General features: G+C 34.8%; 1 long non-coding RNA gene and 1 pseudogene across 2 annotated transcripts in view; one reads left to right on the top strand and one right to left on the bottom strand.

The window, feature by feature from the left end:
• The window catches only part of LOC111094401, a 28,266-nt gene extending 18,319 nt beyond the window's left edge, over positions 1–9,947 (bottom strand). Inside the window, exons 1-2 of one of the 2 annotated variants that reach the window (XR_005384964.1) lie at positions 9,869–9,947; positions 571–755 (exon numbers count right to left, since the gene is read on the bottom strand). This is a non-coding gene — a long non-coding RNA (uncharacterized LOC111094401). Of the gene's footprint in view, positions 1–570; positions 756–1,686; positions 1,843–9,868 lie in introns of those variants that run through there. The other variant, XR_005384965.1, reaches the window with a different exon arrangement.
• Positions 9,948–11,369: 1,422 nt separating this feature from the next.
• LOC100855960 lies at positions 11,370–13,234 on the top strand (annotated as a pseudogene).
• The last annotated feature ends 2,874 nt before the right edge of the window (positions 13,235–16,108 follow it).

The raw sequence follows: 16,108 nt of genomic DNA, 5'->3' as shown, positions 1-16,108 counted from the left end.
TGGAAGTGGTATGGTCAACTGAAAGCAAGAATGTGCCTGTGACAAAATGACATTTGTCAAGAGGCAATAAAACCTGGAGCAGGGAAGTGTTTCCATGATCCCACTGGAGTTTAACCATGGCTCGCTGAGAATATTGGAGTCATCCATGTTCTCAATCAGAATGGCTGCAGAACTAACCTGATGGTCTATTTTTACTTTGATAATGATAATAAAGAATGTCATCAACTCTTCCCTTCCTTCATTCTTTGGGCTCTCCAGTACTTGTTTGAGTAAGTTTTCTTAGCCGTATCAGTTCTTATAGGCCAAATTGACTCTGAGTATTGAGAGAATGAGAAGCCATTCTTTTTGTAAGAATTCAAATACGCAACTCTTCCTGACAAGAATAAGCTCTGAACTAGATATTGAAAGAGTTGAGAAGATGAAATATAAGAGGGCATTTTTAGAAAGGACGTTAAAAATGAGTGAAGATAGAAAACACAGGTCTTTTGTCAAACTATTAAGATAAATTAGCTCCTTTATTAAAGATTTTATTATTTTATTTTCAAATATCCCCTCATTTCCCAAACTTACCCTCTTCATTAGTAGAGCTACCTACATGGAATCAGTTTGCCTCTCGAATGGCTAGGATACTTAATGACCACATTTGAAAATAGTCTCCCTTCTTGCTCTTGCTTGTAGCCTCTGCATTCATCTTCACTGGGCCTGTCTGTCCGATAGCTCTAGATGTCTCTGAATTTATCCAGAAAGATGTAAATCTGATTGAGATAAAATCAGAGTTACTTATTATGGGCTTCAATGATATCCCACAATGATGAGGTGTCATAAGACGAAATTTTGTTGTCATAGAATTTTTCACCACTGTTACAGTCACATTTTTATAAAAATCCTATATTTTAGCTAGCTAATCCCATATGTAAGTGGAGAGAGAGATTGAGGGAGGGAGGGAAAGAAACACTCTCTTTAACATAGTGATTCCTTGAGACACTTTCTGTGAAATACATCTCTATGCATCTTCCATCATGTTTGCTGTTACCTGTGTAATATTCTTTTCCTTTTAACAAGTGGTCAAGTACTTCTTTGCTCTAGTAAGTTCCTTCCTTTAAATAAGCTTTGCTTTTTTTTAATAAAAATATGGTCATGTGTAATGCGTTTTGAGATTTTGCTGCATCATTTCTCTAATGTATTCTTTGGTTAAGACACTCCTGGACTTTCTGAGAATTGCACTTTTGAAAGAAACAACTGTCAACTAAAGGCTCCAACTGAAACTTTTCTGCCAGCAATGGGAATCGAATACAATCTAAGAAACATGATAAAGTCAAAAATAGTGGGAAATTACTGCTACAAACGTCACAGAGATTGCACAATCAGAGTGCTTTCTGTGAAACCCTCACATATAAAGATGTTTGCTAAAAGTCCAGAAAATGATGAGACAATGATTTGTGGGACACCCTCAGTACAGCTATTTTCAAGAATAACCTTATCGGCGAGCTTCACCCCTATGTCTCCTCATTCACTGGTTGTGGCTTTTCCTTCCTTCAGACTCAAAAGTGAAAAGAGAAAGCCAACTCAAAATTCCAACTGTTCAAGGCTCAAGATCATGAAAATGCACTGAGTCAGCAATTAGTAAACAGATTATGTAAATACAACTCCTGAACCAAGTGCTGACATTCAGGTACCGAAGCTTACCTAGCCTTGGGCTCTTCAATTAATTGCAGCAAACTGAAAGGTAGCCTGCTAAAACTTCTCATTTCAGAGTGCCTCATTGGTTTATCCAGAGACGATATTAACTTGTCCATGAAATTATTTATGTCACTCCATTGAAAATGTTTGTGTCACTCCGTATGGCCTGGCCAAAAAAAAAAAAAAAAAAAAAGAGAGAGAGAGAGAGAGAGAGAGAAAGGAAAGGAAAAAAAGTGGAAAAAAGAATAGCCTTTCATTGAAACATTAATATCAGAGGCTCCCTACAGACAGCATAAAAGCAGTCGGCTTTTTAAAGGCAATTTAAAGGTGACCTGTTCTTAAAACACTTTCTTTGCACATTTCATACAGATTTCTGCCATTTCAGGAGTTACTTTTTCTGGGGTTATAGTATTCAGCTGTGACTCTGTGTCATCTGGAGCATGCAAATCTCTTCCCTTAACACTATTTTCGGTCCATGAATAATTATAAATCATCCACCAGGAACCTGCACCATGCCTGCATCATAGGAAAGAAAGACATTGTTTTACACCATTAAGAGCCCTCACTTTTTCTCTTTGAAATCCTAGAAGATTCTATATTAAGGATGGAAAACATATTCCTTAGCTACAGAAGAAAGCCCTATTTCTTAACAAATGATGATTTATCATTTTTGAACAGAAAGCTGCATTAGCAAACCAATGAAAATGGCTAAGAGTGTAACCACTTTGCCTGGCAATTATATATGTGACAGATTCATTTATCTACCTGTATAGAGCCTTAATTTACGCCGGCACTTAACAGCTAATTGTTGAAGTGCACTTTTCTGCAATAATAATGGAATTTTTAGAGTATCCCAAAACAGAAAACACTTTTAAATAAACACCTATGCTATTAATTATCCGATCAAAACAGCACTGAAAAATGCCAGAGAAAAGAGATAACAGAAATAAAAGAGGTAAAATACCATTTGTGTAAGGAAATTAAAACGTCAATTATTGAATGAGTAAATGATATCATCATGTTATTTCTGGACCAATGGATAATGAAGTTTACCAACAAACACCCTTGCAAGAAACTTCTTAAAAAGTCTTTATAACAATGGTATTATTTTTCTGGCTCATATTAATTCAAGGATTAAAACATTACTAAAATCTTTAAATACAAACCAAACCTTATCAGCATTTTCAATATTCTATATTCTTCTTTAGATTTCTATGTACATTTTCTATATATACTTTTTCCATATATTTTATGTTTTTTTTTTTCTGTTACTCAATGAAACTCTCTTACATAAATAGATGAATGATAAGAAAGGTATTCCATCAATATTAGCAGCTTTTATGCTGCTTGCCTGGTGAACATAAAATATGGGGCAAGAATTTTATAAATTCTAAAATTGTTTATGTATCAAGTCAGTAAAAATTATAATCAGAAGAATTTGAATAAGATAAATATTTAGAAGTTTTTCATCATATTCAGAAGCTTCATTATGAATTTTAAATAACACATTCCCTGGGTATTTAACGAATACCTTGGAAGAAGAAGAGGGATTCCCAAGGTGATAAAGGATGGTCATGGGGTGCCTGGGTGGCGCAGTTGGTTAAGTGTCTGTTGTGGCCTCAGGTCATGATCTCGGGGTCCTCTGATCAAACCCCGGCTGAGCAGGGAGCCTGCTTCTCCCTACCCTCCCCCCACCCCTGGTCTTGCTTTTTCTCACTCTTTCTCTCTCTCTCTCTTTCTTGAATAAATAAATAAAGTCTTAAAAAAAGGAAAAGGGAAAGAGTGGTCTGAAAAACCTGCGGCCAGACAACGTTGAACATGAATGCTGACTTCAACTTACTTTCTGAGTAGCCATAGGCAAATAACTTAAACTCCACAAGCTTCAATTTCCTCAACTCTAAAAAGAAGTTAATAATGCTTTCCTCAAAAGTTATGTGAATGTGTGTGTATGTGTGTGTCTGTGTGTCTGTGAGAGAGAGAGAGAGAGAAATAGAGGGATGAGCTCTAATACTGCAAACCACCCATTACAGTCTCAGCTGCTGCTCAATACAGACAATAACCATGGCCTCCCCCTACCACGTCCCTCAGATTTCCTTCCTTTAAGATTATCAAGAATTCAAGCAACAGATAGAAAATGACACCTATGAGCCAGGAGTCTATTAAGTGTTACAAAGATTAATAAACCATTAAAAACACCATCATTTCTGTACACAAAAGACCCTCAAATTTTGTCCCCTGCTCGTTTACCTTTTTTTTTTAATAAAATAATTTTTATTGGTGTTCAATTTACCAACATACAGAATAACACCCAGTGCTCATCCCATCAAGTGTCCCCCTCAGTGCCCGTCACCCACTCACCCCAACTTTTAAATTGGGTTTACTTTTACTAGAAACTAATACAGTTCTCATACAACTATTATCACTGTTCTACTTAAAATCCCTTCATGTGCCCTGGTAGTATGGGCATCATACTCTAATGAACACCCTAATGGAATGTAATGTGTATAAATTATCTTTCCAGAAGACAAAGTTCATTTTTATGTTTGACTATCTCCCTTGTGAATGTACATACCATACACGTGAATGTATTATGTGTGAGCAGACCTTGTGTTCTCTCTGTCATTGAAAAGATTTAAATGGTTATGGGATAAATTCAGATTCGTTCAAATAGAAATAGTTACAACATTAAAGGGTCATCCCATAACTGGCCTTGTACCCTAACATTGTTTTTCTGCATGGGAATGTGGTCACATAGGTGTCCTTGCCCATTGTTCTAGATCATAGTTCTAGAGATTACTTCTTTCTGAGCTTTAAGGAAAGTGATATCTTTGTTATTTAACCCCTTTCTTATTTTTATTTTTTTTTCCCTCCTTCTTTGCTACCACTTCTGAATGTACTTTCCCCACATCTTTCCAAACTGTCAATTACTCCTACTGTTTTGCCTGTCAGTGAGGAAGAAGTGGCCTCACTGCTTCTTCAAATACTTGAGGTCCTCTTCTCTTGATCTAGTGCTTTACAAGCACAGTCTCCACACTACCATTCAGTTGTTGCCTTTGTGAGTCATGCTTCACTCTGATCCCTCCTCCTCTAGGGGCAGATGGATGTACCAAGTGCCCCAAGGATCAGAGATGCATTTTTCTTGCCCAAAGCCATTATATCAAAAGCAGAATCCAAAGCCATATCTAAGGAAGACAGAGAGAAACTGTGAATGGCCCACTTGGGGATTTAAAAGAGCACTAAATTTTCCTGCTCTTGAATATACCTCTTTCCCTAAAGCAAGCTTTTAATATGGGTCCCAAGAACGCAATAGATTTGTATATCCATAGAGACTAAGCTCTCTTATTGATTTTTTCTACCATCTTTTGATCTATAATATGCATATTTACTAAATTGTTCTTAGGTTTTAAATCAGGATATTTAAACTAGATAGAACTTTATATGTCATCTGAAATACATGCTCATTGTACAGTTTTAATTTTACTGTGAGGAGACTGAGCTCAAAGAGATAAGAGAGAAAGAAGCTAATATTTTTTAAATACCTAATTTGTATAAAGCATTAGAAGTATGACTTATAGAAACCTTCATTTTACAGATAAGAAAACTGAGGTTAGGGCACCTGGGTGGCTCAGTCAGTTAAGAATCTGCCTTCAGCACAGGTCATGATCTCAGTGTCCTGGAATGGAGCCCATGTTGGGTGCCCTGCTCAGTGGGGAGTCTGCTTCTCCCTCTCCCTCTGCCTGTCCCCCTGCTCGTGCACAAGCTCTCTCTTTCTTTCTCAAATAAATAAAATCTTAAAAAAAAAGAAAAGAAAAGAAAACCAAAGTTCATAGATAGAGCTTCTGGGACATCTCTAAAGTCATACAACTTAAACCAATAAATACAAGAATTGGAATTGCACAGAGTGATATTCAAGTATTTTTGAGATTGCCTTTTGACATAGGAGAAATTTGCTAACTAGACAAGTAAACATGACTTGTCCTCATACTCTAACTAGTTATGTTAAGAGATAAAATCCATAAATTCAATCTGCTCTTCTCCATTGCAGAACATGCCAAAGTGCCTGAAACTTTTTTCTTTTTTTCTGAAACTTTTAATCCGGAAATAATTCAAAAGCCACAATCACCATACTATAAACTCTAATAAATCTCTTTATTTTTTTTCTTTTCGGGATTTTCTTTACTTGATTTATTTTATACAAGTTTTAGAGCATAATTTTTCAATGTTAATTTGTTTTTAGGTTTTGTAAAAAGGATTACTTAAAAATTCAATTACGACTAACTTTTATTAGACCTTGAGTTTTCGACATGAAGAAAGCTACAAAATATGCTAATTTTGGGGATCGATGGTCCTTATATATCTTTTGTTGAGGCTAGAAACATATTACAATTGTCTAGACAAAAATGACTATTAATGAGGTATTTACATACATTCCACTAACTTATTTTTTTTTAATTTAAATAGCTCTAAGTAACAAAAGTCTTTTTAAAATGAATTCTATTGCAATGGAGAATTTTGAGGATTTTTATTTCTGATTTTCTGTTTATCCAATGTCTTATAGATTTATTTGAGGAATAAATGAGAATATGTAAAGCTTTTAACACATTGGCATGTCTATGGTGCTCAGGAAAGTTTGGTTTCATTCATTTATTGGCTTACAAAATATCCAGGATACCAAATTATGATAACACAATTTATTAAAAGTGAAATAAATGTAAAAATCAAGCCATACAAAAGAACAAAGCTGTCTGCATCATTATCTCACTTCATATGCAACAATTAAGTCAAGGGGCACCTGGGTGGCTCAGTGGTTAAGCATCTGCCTTTGGCTCAGGTCATCATCCCAGGGTCCTGGGATTGAGTCCTGCATTAGGTTCCCCACAGGGAGCCTGCTTCTCCCTCTGCCTGTGTCTCTGCCCCTCTCTCTGTGTCTCTTGTGAATAAATAAATATTTTTAAAAATTAAGTCAAAATGGATCAAATACCAAACTGTAAGAGCTAAAACGATAAAGAAGTTATGGGAAGAAGCAAACAAAAACAAATCTCCATGATCTTGAATTTGGCAATGTCACTGTTAAGTACAAACAGCAAAAACCCAAATAGATAAATTGGATCAAAATTTAAAACTGTGTATATTAAAAGGCACTATCATAAGAGAAAAAGGATAACTCACAGAAAGAAAATCGTTTACAAATCATATATCTGAGAACATGATTTACAAATAATATACCATAAGACTGTAGTATCCAGAATATATAAAAACTTATAATTCATCAACAAAAATATAAGCAATCCTATTTTAAAATGGGCAGAGGATTTGAATATATATTTCCCCCCAAAAAATGATATACAAATTGCCAAGCATGTGTCAAAATGCTCAATGTCACTAGTCATTAAGGAAGTGCAAATCAAAATCACAATGAGATGGATGCTACATCCACTAGGATGACTATAAACAAACAAAACAAAAGCAGGAAAAAATAAATATTGACAAAGTTTTGGAGAAACTGAAACCTACCTAACATTGTTGGTGGGAATGTGAAATGGTGTAGCCACCGTAGAAAAACAATTTGACAGTCCCTCAATAAGTTAAGCATGGAATTACCATATGACCCAACAATTCTACTTCTAGGTATATACCTCTAAGAATAAAAAAATTAAAAAAAGAAAGGAAAAGAAAAGAAGAGAAAAACAATCGTAAAGAAAAGATTTGTATACATACATTGAGAGCGCAATATTCAGGATAGCCAAAAGGTAGAAATAACTCCTATGTCCCTCAACTGACAAATGGATGAACAAAATCTGGCATCTATGTACAATGGAACATTATACAGGCTCCAACAAACTATAGCATCAACACATGCTACAACGTGGATAAACTTTGGAAAGATTGTGCTAAGTAAGAGAAGGGATCAAACGCCACATATTGTATGATTCCATTTACTTGAAATCTCCAGAATAAATAAATGCATGGGAACGGAACACAAATCAGTGGTTGCCCGAGGCTGGGGGAGAGGGAATGAGGATCACTGTTTAATGGGTACAAGTTCTTCCTTTGAGCTGATGAATATGTTCTGGAAATAAATCGTGGTGATGGTTGCATGACATTGTGAATGTATTAACCACCATCGAATTCTACACTTTAGAATAGTTAAAATTATATATTTTATGTTTTGTATTTTACCGCAATTTTAAAGCACACACACATGCACCTCTTTATGTATGTAATATACATGATATAAATTATATATACTTTCTGTGTGCATATGTGTGTGAATGCAATCCCCTATGATAGTTACTGATAATTTGATAAGGCTATTTTATCATAACAGTTCATTATTTCTCCATTTAATTGATGACATGCTGTGATTACTGACCTTTCCAGTATAGCTAATCTAAGGATTCAGTTATGAGTTATAACGTCCTGTTAATACACTTATTTACATTTAAATACATGTCACAGCTAAGTACCAAAGGCAACAGCAGAGTTTTGAGAATTTTTTTTAATTTTTAAATAAATACTTATTCCTGCCATTTTATTAATAGAGACATACAAAAAGGAATATTGATAAATTGAATATCCACAAATAAAACTTTGTTTTCATCTATTCCTCACCTGATATTTTTCCTCAGGTAGTTTTACCAAATATTATCTGCTAATATTCTGTTAGGAGTCAAACGCATGCAACATAGTACCCTATTTTAAAATATGTGAGTATATTTTATACCATAAAAGCACAGCTCATGACTGTAGTTTTATTAACTTAATCTTAAACAGGTATATAGGGAAAATCTGTAAATGCATTGCTTTTGACACTCATCCAGCTAGATATTTTTATTATTAGATTAAGAAAAAATAAAAGCAGTGCATGCTTAAAAATATCTTAAATACAGAAGTGTTTGTAGTAAAAAAATAAAATAAAATGATGTAATGAGCACTGAGTATTATATAAGCCTGATGAATCACTGACCTCTACTTCTGAAACTAATAATACATTATATGTTAATTAATTTAATGTAAATAAAAATAAATTAAAAATTTAATAATTTAAAATAAAACATTTTTAAAATAAAATGTACTTCCATAAATATACACCCATCCACATGTAATATTTTTAAGCAATCATTGTAATAATGATGAATATCTATCATTTATTACGAACCAAGCACTGTTCTAAGAACTTAATATAACTATCTGACTTAATCTTTATAACAATTCTATGAAGTACTTAGCATTATTTTCACTTAATTTACAGGCAAATAGAGTCAAAGGAAAGTCATGATACAAACAAATTTCTGAAAACTGCTGTTTTTTTGGACTCAATTATATTTCAATATTATTATTCCAAGTAGTATACCAATAGCTATTTTCACTATGTTTGGCAAAGGTTGTTAGACATTCACCAGTATCAAAAATCCCTTTGTTTAAAGTAATACAAATTTTAATTGGTCAACTGACCATCAAGAATATTGACTACACTCTTGGCCATGTGACTAACTTCTGACCAGGAAGATGTGAACAGACATATTTTCCTGTAGCTTCTAGATCATTCCTAAGACAAGCCTTGATCCCTTACCCTTTTTCCTCTTCACACATTACTCCAGTCTACGTATGGAATGTAGTTATTTCCAAGCCAAACCATGAGGGTGAGAGGCAACACCATGTGGATAATGGCAGTGAAATAGATAGAGTTTGTCACACTGGGCAATTAATAATTGATATATAGATATATATGTAGCAAATATGACACATATATATATACACACACATATACATACACACATATATGACAGAGGAATCCATTTCTAACTTGTCCATCCATTCTAATTTTATTTTTGTTTCGTGTTCTTGCTTTTTTGTTTCCTTCTACTTGCAGTGGAATTCAATTTTAAACAATATGAAGGTATCAAACTTTTATTCAAGGGACATCTTGGTGGCTTAATTGGTTAAGCAGCTGACTTTGGATTTCAGGTCAGGTCATGATCTCAGGGTTCTGGGATTGAGCCCCACGTCAGGCTCTGCCCTCAGCAGGGAGTCTACTTTAGGTTTGCTCTCTCTCCCTCTGCCCCTTCACTCTCTCTCTAAAATAAATGAATAAATCCTTTTTAGGATTTATTCCTAAAGGCTCCTCATTAAAAAAACAAAAAACAAAAAACTTTATTCAACATTCCTCTGCTCCTGAATATGTTACCTTAAGTCTTCTTTTTTTCTGCTAGAACATACTTGGAGTGAATTTTTTTCACTTACATACTAATACAATAGAATTCTAGTAGTCTACTATTGCCATTATCTAGTGTTCCAGAATGGATTCTCAGAAGCGGAACTACTAGGGTAAACAGAGGGCAACTTTTAATAATGTAATAGGTCTGTTCTTTGAAAGGCAGTACCAGTTCCAATAGTATATGAGATAAATCCACTTCCCAGGCTTTATATATTTTTAAATTTTGTTTTCATTTCTGTGACTGACAGATAAAAATCTATTTTGTTTATTATTTTAAAATACTAAATACTAAATTAGAAACACTCAAATTACTTGTAAAAATTAAGATTTCCTATATTGATACACATTTTTATTTCTTACTCTATTTGCCTATTCACCTCTATGACTATTTTTATATGGAATTGCATTTTTTGAGATAAAGTTATTAAATTTTATTTTTTTACTTATGTGTGAAATTTTTATATTTTTAAGCTTTCTTTATATATCTCTTACCATGTTAATGTCTTGGATTTGTATTTGTATTTTTTTTCCTTTATAGCTTTCTGTCAGGCTTAGTAGAAAGAGAATTATAATGTTCTCCTACATATCTCTCAGTACATTAAATTTATTTTTAAATGTAGACTTTATTGAATGGGGGGGGGTAAAAGAGCAAGACTATGATCTGTTTTTTCCCTTCATTAGGTAGACACTTACTCCAGCACAATTTAGTGACCAGTACCTTTGTCCCTACAGATTTAAAGACCTCACATATATCATTGTACAATGATTTATTACTCTGAACAACGCCATGTTTATGGATCCTTATAATATGTTTTGAAATCTAGTGAAAGAAAAAAAGCTTCTTCCTTGTGAATCTTCTCATTCCATTCTTTCTTGGTAATTCTTGAATAATAATAAAATGTAAATATATTAATTATTCTCCATGATCATCTACATTTTGTACTTTTCTTTATTTTAAAAAAAAGTACATTAAAAATATCTCATTACAATCTATTAACTTCCAGAGTCCAGAACTTACTCCTCAGTCTTGGCTTATTGATCTTGTAGTTCTTACCATATGTAATTATTTTCCATAGATATGCCAAAATATATGTAAGAGAAGCCTCTCAATTTACTCCTTCATCTGGCCATGGTGGTTCTTACAAGAAGGGCCACAGTTTAAATAGAAAAGCATTTGATCCAAGGTTCTCCTCTTCTTTGACCTCTTCTCAATTTCCAGATCCACATCCTTCTAGAGAGACTATAGCAGGAACGAGGATCCTGGCCAACATCTCTGAAAAAAACTTTGGCTTTACATGGACACTCAATATCAGCACAATACTAATACTCAATACTAATACTAATATTAATACTAATACTTCATAATACTCAATAATAGAACAGTTTTTTCATATTATAATGAAAAAATAGCCCTCAGTTTCCTCCAACGGCCTGCCTTGCCACCCGCACGCTCTGCCACTGTCCCACAGAAATGCTTCAATTACCCGCAGTCCTCCACCAAATTAGGCCAGTGTCCAGAGCACTGGCTCTTCATCTCACTCGGGCCTATGCCAAGGATATAAAATTTGGTGCCGATGCCCAAGCCTTAATGCTTCAAGGTGTAGATCTTTTAGCCGATGCCATGGCCGTTACTATGGGGCCAAAGGGAAGAACAGTGATTATTGAACAGAGTTGGGGAAGTCCCAAAAGTAACAAAGGATGGTGTGACCGTAGCAAAGTCAATTGACTTAAAAGACAATACAAACTTGTTCAAGATGTTGCCAATAACACTAACGAAGAGGCTGGGGATGGTACCACTACTGCTACTGTCTTGGCACACTCTATTGCCAAGAAAGGCTTTGAGAAGATTAGCAACGGTGCTAATCCTGTGGAAAACAGGAGAGGTGTGAGGTTAGCTGTTAATGGTGTAATTGCTGAACTTAAGAAGCAGTCTAAACCTGTGACAACCCATGAAGAAATTTCTCAGGTTGCTACGATTTCTGCAAATGGAGACAAAGAAATTGGCAACATCATTTCTGATGCAATGAAAGGGTTGGAAGAAAGGGTGTCATCACAGTAAAGGATGGGAAAACACTGAATGATAAATTAGAAATTATTGAGGGCATGAAGTTTGAAGTTCGAGGTTATAATTCTCCATACTTTATTAATACATCGAAAGGTCAGAAATGTGAATTCCAAGATGCCTATGTTCTATAGAGTGAAAGGAAAATTTCTAGGATCCAGTCCATTTGTACCTGCTCTTGAAATTGCCAATGCTCACCATAAGCCCTCCGTCATAATTGCTGAAGATGTTGATAGAGAAGCTCTGAGTACACTTGTTTTAAATAGGCTAAAAGTTGGTCTTCAGGTTATGGCAGTCAAAGCTCCAGGTTTTGGTGACAATAGAAAGAACCAGCTTAAAGATAGGGCTATTGCTACCGGTGGTGCATTTAGGGAAGGATTGACTCTAAATCTCAAAGATGTTCAGCCTCACGACTTAGGAAAAGTTGGAGAGGTCATTGTGACCAAAGATGATGCTATGCTTTTAAAAGGAAAAGGTGACAAGGCTCAAATTGAAAAACATATTCAAGAAATCAGTGAGCAGTTAGATATCACAACTAGTGAATATGAAAAGGAAAAGCTGAATGAACGTCTGGCAAAACTCTCAGATGGAGTAGCTTCGTTGAAGGTTGGTGGGACAAGTGATGTTGAAGTGAATGGAAAGACAGTTACAGATGCCTTCAATGCCACAAGAGTTGCTGTTGTTCTGGGAGGGGGTTGTGCCCTGCTTCGGTGCATTCCAGCCTTGGATTCAATAACTCCAGCTAATGAAGATCAAAGAATCGGTATCGAAATTATTAAGAGAACACTCAAAATTCCTGCAATGACCATTGCTAAGAATGCAGGTGTTGAAAGATCATTAATAGTTGAGAAAATTATGCAGAGTTCCTCAGAAGTTGGTTATGATGCTATGCTTGGAGATTTTGTGAATATGGTGGAAAAAGGAATCATTGATCCAACTAAGGTGGTAAGAACTACTTTATTGGATGCTGCTGGAGTGGCCTCTCTGTTAAGTACAGCAGAAGTAGTCACCGAAATTCCTAAAGAAGAGAAGGACCCAGGAATGGGTGGAATGGGTGGAATGGGAGGTGGTATGGGAGGCGGCATGTTCTGATTCCTAGAATAGTGCTTTACCATTCTTAATGAACTGTGAGAGGAAGTTCGGGCTGTGTTCCTCAACCAAAACTTCAGAGAAGTCAGTTGAAGGAAATGACTGAAGAAAAGGCTGGCTGATGTTTAAGAAAATCACTATAACCATCAGTTACTGGTTTCAGTTGACAACATATAATGGTTTACTGCTGCCATTGTCCATGCCTACAGATAATTTTGCATTTCTGAATAAAAAGACATTTGTACATTCCTGATAACTGAGTGCAAGAGCCATGTACCAATGTACTACTTTCAACTTAAATCACTGAGGCATTTTTACTACTATTCTGTTAAAATCAGGATTTTAGTGTTTGCCATCACCAGATGAAAAGTCAAGAAGCCTTCCTGTGGAGAGTAAGAAAAATCGTTACAAAGTAGAAAAATATCCAATTATGTGACAACCTTTGTGTAATAAAAATTTGTTTAAAGTTAAAAAAAAAGAAAAAAGAATATCTGGGTTTCATTCCTGGTTCTGTCACTTGCTAGTTAAGTGAACTTGTAAATACTCAAGACTCCTTAGAGCTTCAGTTTACTTATCTATAAAATGAGAATGATAATGCCACTTTGTCAGGCTGAAAGTGTGCTAGATGAAACAAAAAGCATAATTGCCCACTGTAGTGCCGGGCATATGTCACACTCAATGGTTATAAACACTGATATTATTGTGCACTTCTTCCCAATTCTATGTCTCATATATAAGTTTGGACATAGAATCCCAGTACTAGTCTCCAGGAAAAATAAGTTAAACAATTTTATTATCACAATAAATAAAATATACATATAACATCTATAAGCTATAAGCAAAAACTTGAATTTTCAAAGCAAGTATAACTTTTAAGTCAGAATTCTGTTAATTTCTAAAGAAGATTTTAAACTCTCAAGGTTTATGAAGATCTAAACGGTTTGAATTCAACACCTAGTAGCAAAGAATAAAGCTTAGCTATGGAACTGATAACTGTACTATACAAAATTTCACAGAAAAGAAGCAAAATATATATTTTTTATTGTGATGGTGGGGCAGAGTACAGATTTTCCAGAAATTGATATTGATTTGGAAACAGCAAGAGATCCTAAATTGAAAAATTTAGCTTCAAATAAAAATGTACAGGTTAAAATACAATGTATAGGTTAGAAAATTTGAAGCAACTGAACCCTTCTGAGATTTGAAAAGGTGAACTTAAATGATTTGCTTTACATCATTCAAAATGATTCTCCTAAGGATTTTTTTTTTTTAAAGGGAAACTTGGAACTTCTTTTTTTTTTTTTTTTTTTTTTTAAGATTTTTGTTTATCTGTTTGAGAGAAAGAGCATGAGCAGAGGGAGGAGCGGGAGAGGCAGAGGGAGAAGCAGACGCCCTGCTGAGGAGTCTGATTTGGCTCAACCCCAGGGCCCTGGGAGCATGACCTGAACCGAAGGCACTTAACTGACAGAGCCACCCAGGCACCCCAGAAACTTGGGACTTCTAACCAAATATATGTTTATAGGGGACTAAACAGTTATTCCAATTCCATTGTGCATACTGGATAGAAGATACACAATGAATAGATTATAATAATCTAAGCAAGTTTATAGAAACTAAATCAAGTGCCTAATGAAGGGTTCCCAATATTTCTTAAAAAGAAAAGAACATTGGTGCAGCATTCAGACAATGGAATATTAGTCAGCACTAAAAAGAAATGAGCTATGGAGCCCTGAAAAGACATGCAGGAAACTCAAATGCATGTTCCTAAGTGAAAGAAGCCAATCTGAAAACACTGCATATGCTGTATGATTCTGGCTATGTAACATTCTGGAAAAGGCGACACATGGAGACAATGAAAAGGTCAGGGGTTGGCAGGGCTTGAAGCTGAGGGGAGATGAATGGACAGAGCACAGAGGATTTTTAGGGCAGTGAAAATACTCTGTAGGATATTATAATGATGGATAGATGTCATTACACATTTCACCAAAGCCATGAAATGTAAAATATCAAGAGTGAACCATAAGGTACATCATGGACTTTGTGTGATTATAACATATCAGTAAGCGATGCATCATTCTGGCGAGTGCTGTAGGGGAGGCTTTGCCATGGGGAGGGGGGCAGAGTTATATGGGGAATCTCTATACTTTCTCCTCAATTTTGTTATAAATCTACAACTTCTTAAAAAATAACATTGGGAAAATGCTATAGAAATAGAAGGCAAAGGAAGAAATCACATTTATTTCTTAAATATATCAGTGGGAGGTTTTTTTGTTGTTGTATGTGGGAGATACAAACAACTTGGGTTTTCAGATTTTCACAGAAAAAGAAAAAAATACTCACAAAACAATAACCTTGAGAGACAGGCATCAAAGCTTGTGTTTTTCTTTTAGCTCTGGCATAATATAAATAATTAGTGTATTCCCAAGGAAATGGGATTTTGTTTCTACTTGTTTGTTTTGTCTTGTTCAATTTCCTTAGTTGAACAAAAAGCCTTCAAAAATCTTTTCATTTTCACTACTTACAAAAAGAATAATCACCTATAATTTTGCCCCTGTTCTCCATAATAAGGTTAAGTTCAGTTCAAAATACTTATATAAGCAAAGTCGGTATTTCATTGTCCAGCTTTTGCCCATAAAATCGACCTGGATAGTCTCTTTTGTAACACATGTCAGACCAAAAAAAAAAAAAAAAAATTTACTAACATTCCACTGATTATCATGACCAAGTCTTTACTTTTAATGAGATTTTTTTACAAACATCTTCATTTTGCTTTGCAGAATTACATAGAGTATCTGTATTTGAAAAAATGATCCTATTAACATTTTCTTAGTAGATCTTAAACCCCCTCAAATATTCTCCACCTCTCCTTTCGTCATGCTTTTGTTTTATTTTAGTTTTGCATTACCCATTTTTTTTAACTGTGAAATGAACATTAGTGAGGGCTTGTTGTCTTAGAAATTGCTTGTTCCTCTCTTTCCCTCCCTCCCTCCCTCCCACTTGCGGCAGAAGATCTTTCTAAAACCTTGTTCAAACTCTTTCATTGCTGTCGAACCTAAAAA

Source organism: Canis lupus, chromosome 37 (assembly GCF_011100685.1).
Source record: "Canis lupus familiaris isolate Mischka breed German Shepherd chromosome 37, alternate assembly UU_Cfam_GSD_1.0, whole genome shotgun sequence".
Classification (NCBI taxonomy): Eukaryota; Metazoa; Chordata; class Mammalia; order Carnivora; family Canidae; genus Canis; species Canis lupus.
The sequence above is the reverse complement of the archived record's forward strand: the minus strand, read 5'-3'. Positions and strand labels throughout refer to the sequence as shown.